This window comes from Trachemys scripta, chromosome 1 (genome assembly GCF_013100865.1).
Source record: "Trachemys scripta elegans isolate TJP31775 chromosome 1, CAS_Tse_1.0, whole genome shotgun sequence".
Taxonomy (NCBI): Eukaryota; Metazoa; Chordata; order Testudines; family Emydidae; genus Trachemys; species Trachemys scripta.
Genome location: NC_048298.1, coordinates 152,232,298 through 152,239,955, shown reverse-complemented (window position 1 = coordinate 152,239,955; position 7,658 = coordinate 152,232,298). Strand labels below are relative to the sequence as shown.

Below are 7,658 nucleotides of genomic sequence, written 5' to 3'. Positions count from 1 at the left end.
AGTCCACGAAAGCTTATGCTCTAATAAATTTGTTAGTCTCTAAGGTGCCACAAGTACTCCTGTTCTTCTTTTTGCGGATACAGACTAACACGGCTGCTACTCTGAAACTTGTCACTTTTAGTCTACTGCCACCCCAGAGAGGAGCAGAAGGACAGTGAGTGCATGTGCATATTTTTTCTCCAGTCACAAGAACAACTGCCTCTGATCCCCAACAAATCAAGTCTCCCTGGTTTGCTTTGTTTGGGTTGCACTCTCTACTAGATGTAATATTAAGATTGTTGCGGAGCTTGTTTTGGAGGGTTGATAATTTTCCCCCTTGTATCAGGGAGACCTGTTTAGAAAAAAAATTGAAATTTAGGAGAAAAACAGTTTGGGCCTCTCAATATTAGCAATTTCACTGTCCAGGATGCAAGTTGTTGTAGTTGGGAATTTAATTTATGTTGCTAGTGACAGGCTTTATCGCATTGGATAAAAGAGTGCATGGTGCTATTTTTGTAATAGGGAGAGATCTTTTCACACAAATTAACTGAACACTCGTTTTGTTCACATGCAAAATCATTAGCAGCACTTGGTGATCCTAAGTTTTCAAAAATGTGCACCCAAGTTAGGGTGCTCAGTGGTGGATTTCAGGTGTTCAGCTGTGGAGTTGGGTGGCCTATTTAGGTGTCCATCCTTACAAATTAGGCCTACTTTATTCATGCAGCGGTTTCACGGAGATCTGAAACAAAAGTGTTCCACTTGAAAGTTCTGATAAACCTGAAAAAAAGTATTACACTGGGAGGAATATTTTAAAGTTGAAAACTAGACTTTAAGGGGGTTACTAGGCATCTCCCCATGTAGTCTATTTGTAGCTAATTATAATACACGTAGGGTCTAGGAGTTTGTTTTCCCTGATGTGATGGATGACATCAGATGTTTAGTTCCAGGTGATTTATAGGCAAGTCTGATATTGTTAAAATCTCCTTATTTCTTATAGTTCGGATATGATGACTGCATCTCATGTAAGTTTTATACCAGAAAATGGATAAAGACGACTATTTTAAAGAAACTACTAGGTTAAAAATAATTTAAACATAAAACCATAGATTGTTAAAAAGAAAAGAATTTTAAAGGTCTAATCTACTTTTTTTCTGTTTATGCAGTTTACCTTTTCTCAGGGCAGCGACAATATGCTACTGAGGGCTTGTCTGTGTGGCCCTGAGTTCGGACTATGGGGGATGTGAATTGTAGCGCACAACAGCATGCTGCACTCTAACTGTCCTGTGTGGATGCTGCTTGCGTGAGCTAAAAGGTACCTAGTTTGCATTAACATTGTCCTGACTAAGTTAATGCGAACGATGTACCTTTTAGTTGCACCAACACAATATACTCCGGGCAGTTGGAGCAAAACAATTCAGTCTGGGCTGCAATTTGCACGGCGGTAGTCCACACTGTGGCACAGTGTAGAATAGTCTTAATTTCAGTTGTGTTTCTAGTTTTCTCTTTTAGTTTGTCATGCACAAGCTGCAATATTTGCTTTGCAAACACTGAAGGAGAAATTAATTAATAAAAAAAAAAACCAGCTGTTTACACTGAATTCTAAAGAAACTTTATTGAAATGTTAGGCTTAGGACATATATTTATAAAATGTAAATTGTTGCCAAATTTGCCTTAACATTGGAGGATTATGTCTATGCTGCTGTTTCTTGGCAGCTCTGTGGGAGCCTATAAAGGAAAATGCAATTGGACTTGTGTCATCTTTGTAGAATTTTGAAATATTAAAAAAAGCCCTGAAAATTTTTTGTCCAAAATTTTTTTTGTTGCTTTATATTTTTTAAAGTTGAAGTAGCACTTAAAGATCCCAATTTGGATTGAGACCCATTGTGCTGGGTGCTGCGCAAACATAGAAATGGACATTAAGTTCTGGTCTATTCTGGCAGACATGAACGATGTCCTTGCAGGATCAGTGAGGTTGTGCTTTATTTTTTGTTTTTAATGAAAACCCACCTAACTGCTCACAAAGGCTTCTAAACGTCCAGAAAACCCCGATTCTGATGGTGGTAAATCAGGTTTTACAGAGAAGTGCTGCACTCTTAAAACCAAATTTTCCAAAGTAGTCATGTATTTTGGGTGCCCAACCTGAAATACATAAGATCTAGTTTTCTGAATGGTTGAGCACCCACAATTCTAATTCATGCCATTAGGGACTGCCATTGCTCAGCAACCCTGAACATTAATCTGTAAGGTGACTGTGTTCCGCTCTGATGGCTCAGCATCTGTATACTATGTTCTGGGGAAGTCAACTGGCTGTATGCTCTGCCTGAAGCTGAACTAAAAAGCGGCTGTACATGTTGCCAGCATGTGCATGATGGGACGTGCACGGATGGTGGCCTTTGCGGCAGTAAAGGGCACGGTGCATTGTGCACCTGAATGAGCAGGATAAAAGGTATCTTGTTTTATTTGTTTGTTTCGGAAATGCCCTGTAGTCAAATTGGTTTGAACATTCAGCAATTTCTAATGAGGTTCATCCACTTCATTTACTTTTTTTAAAAAAAGAATTATATTATAACATTATTTGGTCATGTATGCCTTAATTTTGCATTCACAGAATGTGATCTATTTCTAACCTGTTGCTTAAAGTTTTCTCTTCCCTTCTCATTTCCCTCTTCCTCCTCCTCCTCCTTTCCCCTCTTCCACTTAAGCTGCCCTAATGTGGAGACAGCACTGAGAGAGAGTTTGACTTTGGATTGTTTGCAAATTCGAGGTTACTGATCGCTACAAAAAACACTTTAAAGACTTTTTCTCCTGAGTCTATGAACGCTTGAGAGAGAGTTTTAATGAGAGTTTTATTATTGACTTTAATAGGAGCAATCTGCACCCTGAAAACTCAAACAACACTGGCTCTTGTCTCAGGCCTGGTCTACACTAGGGTGGCGGTGGGGATCGATCTAAGTTACACAACTTCAGCTATGTGAATAATGTAACTGAAGTCAGCGTACTTAGATCTACTTACCGCAGTGTCTTCACTGTGGTAAGTTGACTACTGACGCTCTCCCGTCGACTCCGCCTGCACCTTTCGCTCCAGCGGAGTACCGAAGTCAATGGGAGAGTGCTCGGCGGTCGATTTATTGCATCTTCAGTAGACACGATAAATCAACCCCTGCTGGATCGATCGCTCCGGAGGTAAGTGTAGACATGCCCTCATTAAGAGAAAACAGTAGCAGACTTCAAACTAAGGGCCTAATCCTGAAAGGTACTGAGTATCTCCGCTCCCATTGACTTAATTTACCTAAAAGGGCCTTAAATTTATAATTTTTTGGCGGTACCTCATACCCACCTGGAGATGAATACTAAATGTTTTTTGAAGAGTCAGTGGTTGAACTGACCAGCCTATCAGCTGCGTCAAACTAGCTCAGAGGAGTTTCAGGAGTTCCGCTCAGTAAGAGACAGACAGACATAAACAATTCAAAATAATTCACATTAGCAGTAATGTATAGTTATGTTCTTACCAGTTAGATGAAAGGTGAAAAGCATTAGACTGAACTCTTTAGTGAGTCAGAACTTAAAAACTTTCCTTAATGATCTTAAAGGTTTTAACTACTTCTACAGTATAAAATATTTAGGATACTATCTTGCAGATACCAGTTTTTAATTGTAAATACATCAGTATAATTTAGTTACTGTCACACCGAGGAGTTGACAGAAGTTGCTTGCAGAACAGTTCCAACAGAATGTACGCCATTAGTAATCTTTCACTTTCCCATCTCTAAGTATGTTTGGCACAGATCTTTATTAAAAAGGCATGAACCTTTTGAGAATTTGTACATAATGGGAATTTCAGTTGGGAGTGAAATTAAGAAGGGCTTTTTGGATCTTTTTGAAGAACCTGTCCCAGCATTATAGAAATCATACAAAAGTGACGGTAATTAGCAGATTCATGCAGTGACATGATTTATCTAGAATTGATTGGGGAGGCAGGAGATTTAAAGTACTGTTATTTAGAGATGGGAAAACTAGTTAGATATTATTTATTTTGTTGCGGGGGGGAAATAGGGGCATCATGCAGTTTTTCTTAGAAATTATATTTCATACAAGTAATGGGCTAGTCTTAGTTATAATGGACTATTTCCTTTTCACACTGAGTGTTGTAATGCTTTCTACCATAATACTATATTTAAATAAAGAACTATATGTTTGAAGATTGTTAATCAAATGTCCTCAATACATTCCTCAGGCAATTAATCAAAATAACGAGTATTACTGATTTTGGAAAGTGGGAAAAAAAGATAAAGATGACACTTCTGACTTCATCATAATGAGATCTTTCCCTAAAATAGGCTGTACCCAATTTAAATACATTTGTATTAAATTAAAAGTCAGTACAGGTAAGGAGAAATAATTCACACTAGTAATAAATGATAAAATGGGGGAAGGAGCAGAGCAAAAAGCTGTAGAGGTATAAATTCAGTGGGCCAACTTCTTCCGTGTAAATTTGGTGAAGTTTTTCCAGATTTATGCCAGTGTAAATGAGAACAGAATTGGCTTAAGAAAGTGCAAAATAAAGTGTTTCCCCTTAAAATTAAGAAAAGGCTGACTACAGGGAACACAGGTGTTAAGGCACTGATTGACGCTATGATTTGCATCAAGCTTACTGCAGTTTATAGTACAGATGGTACTGTGGGTATTGCTGAAACAGTAATTCATGGTTTCTGTTTCCTTCCTTCTCTATTAGATTCAAAAGAGCTGAATAGTCTGAGGGTGGAATTTGTCCATTTCCACTTACAGCCTTTATCAAATAAACAGTTTTCTATTGCATATGAAATATTTCCATATAACTGAGTTGTCTGTGGTTGTTTCCTTGTCAAATTGTTGTGAACTCTCTCTTGTTCTTTGACTAAACGAGCAGTTTCTGGGGCTCTGTTACTGGACTCTGCGTTAAGCAGTCTGGTCTATTTTTTTTACTTCAGTGAATATTTCTCCTTTGTACATTTGGTAATTACATTGTTTAACTTACTAAATCATGCATTAAATTAAATCTGTTGGACATAATGATTAGGGAACACCGTTACCTCTGTGTTTTGTTAAATGATCATTTGGGGGAGAGGTTGGGGGGCGGGGGCAGAGGATAGAAGGCCAAAGGTATGGCAAAAAAGTTGTAAGGGATTAAGGCACTGGAATCCAAACTTTTACTTAAGAAAATTAAACTTCCAATTGTTTTGGTTGCTAGGATTCTTTTCACTCTGCAAATCAATATTGCATTTTCTTGTCAGCTGTGCAGCCAGCCAGACTGAAAGCATCAACCGAGGTGTGAATGCTGTCTGTTCATTATAATAGGGATCATCTTGAAAGCAAGGATAAGAGAGATTATTACTTAAATGCCAATGCTAATAATACAGGAGTACCCAATTTACCGTTGAAATTAAATTTCAGTGTATAAATTAAGTTTTTGGAGCAATCTGGAAAATGCTACTGAACCAATTTTTTGCCAAAAAGCAGAACATTTTATAAGGAAAATGTTAAGACAATGTTTTACTTTTCCAGTCAGCCCTAATTCTTAGTCTATTGTGGGAAAAAGATCTTCTTAAAAAAAATTCATAACAGTAAATTTTGTAGTTTGTCTTTAAAGCCACATATAGGTGACAGTGTACCAGTGGTCACAGATGCAGTAGTTTTCATTCTTCCATGTATACTGCCAAGCTAGAATATTGCAGGTTTTTTAACATTTCATAAAATAAAAACAAACCTCCGTCAACGGTTTATGCAGACTCCTTTTGATCTTTTGGACAGTTAATAATAATGCTTTTTTGGGGGCTTTTTGTTTATTTGGTGGGTTAATGTGTAGGATGTGTTAGTCTGACTTTATATATCTTAGAACTTAATTTGCATATTTGATTTATTGACTGTAGAATAACGAAAATGTGATGTACCCTTGGGACTTGATCCTGCAAACCTTTGTGCTTGAGTCTGTGCTTGCCTGCATAGTTCAGTTGCCTGCACTTGGATTATGCCTATGAGTAAAGATTACTCCTGTGAGTAACCGTTTACAGGATTGGGTCTATAGTCATATAAGAGAATAGAGTGTTTCTGCAGGATGCAGACATAAAACACAATATCATATTAAAGTCTGATTTTTGCAACATTCTGAGCACCTCCTAAAAAGTGCTGTGTACTCTCAACTACTGAGAATTTAGGACCTTGCAGTATCAGCCCTAGAAGGTAATGAATTACCTCTAATTTTTAAAGCATCGTCACTTGCTAGATGGCCAATAATTAAAAGTCTTGAAACTAAGATATGACAGTTCTTTCCTCTTTCTAGTAGACATTTGCACACAAGACGCAGAAGTGCCTAGGACTTGAATAGTTTGTATAAATTAAATTAGTTTATGGTTTTAAACAAAGTGTAACCTTATTACAAAGTTGTGCTCCCAGCAATATTTCAACACTGAGTACAATTTAAATGCCTCTTTGTAAACTACAATAAAAGATGTTCCAAAGTACAAATAAATTCTAGCATGCACGTGTGTACGCATGTCTTCTAATATATCGAATACACGTATAAACACACCATATAAAGAGAAACGCAGTAGCTCTACTTAATATATTACAATACAGTTGGATTCTTTCCACAGTTTTAAATGCAGTCATTATTCTGTCCAGCCCATTTGGAAAAGTGTGCGTAATTCATAGCTCTCCCACTACCCCTTTAACATTAAATAAATGCCTCATCTGTTGCATCTGCAGGATTTTTTATTCTTTTTTTTTTTTTTTTTTTTTAAAGAAGAAAAGTTTAGAAATTGTTTCAATAGTTATGCTAGCTTTGAGCAACAGGACACATCTTCTGAATGCAGTGTTTTTGGAAATAATTATTGATGCTGATGATTTTTTAACCAGAAATGGCCATTGGTTGCTAAAAGAAGCTTTCCTCCCACCTCTCTCTTACCTTATATGTATGGACTGTAGAATTCCCTGGTTTAGCTATTGCTCTATGGTGTTGGGATTTCAGTTCTCCTAAGCATCAGAGATGTGAGCATTCCGGCAGTTACACCAAACAATGAGAGAGAGACTCCTTGCATGCCCCAAGCCTATGGAGCATTACGTCATTGCATTGCCATATAAGGAACTCCGTGTTGTGCAGACTCGTCGTGTCTGACTAGTGTACTTTAGTGATAGCCAGAACTTAGAAAGCTTATTAATGTGTTCTGGCTCCAGCTGATGCTCAGGACTGTGTGAAATATTTCATTTGTCTACCCAGTTCATGGCCAAAAAGAATGTGCGGAAGGCATGGGTAACGGCAGTTCCTCTTTATTATTGATAATAAAGTCATGGAAAGTCGTTAGCTGATTATTTTATAATGTTTTCCTCTTAGTTTCTTAGCCCAGCATTAAAAAAGACATGGACATCTGACTTAATGAAGTTGCCTGGAAGGGGTTTGTCTTTTTTTTGTTTTTAAGGTGACAAAAAATGTGAGTTTAGCTAAACTCCTCTGAGAATGATATGAGCTTCAAGCCTTCTCCTTTTTACTTTCTGTAAAGAGTCAGGGTCCTCAGAGGATAGTATTTTATTTCCTGATGATGTAACTACAAAACAATTCTTCAAGTGATGATGGGAATGCCAGATGAAATCCTATTTTATTTTCTTCAATGTTTTTCCTACAAAACCCTTTTTTCCTTTTCACATGT

At 37.3% G+C, this 7,658-nt stretch overlaps 1 protein-coding gene across 2 annotated transcripts in view; it reads right to left on the bottom strand.

Annotated features, from left to right (window-relative positions):
* Window positions 1-7,658, bottom strand: part of FILIP1L (filamin A interacting protein 1 like) — a 102,466-nt gene that overhangs the window by 39,444 nt on the left and 55,364 nt on the right. The window contains exon 1 of one of the 2 annotated variants that reach the window (XM_034790000.1): window positions 6,920-7,204. The exons of the other annotated variant lie outside the window; for it this stretch is intronic. The gene's annotated coding sequence lies outside the window, so the exon portion shown is untranslated. Of the gene's footprint in view, window positions 1-6,919; window positions 7,205-7,658 lie in introns of those variants that run through there. 2 annotated transcript variants of the gene reach the window in all.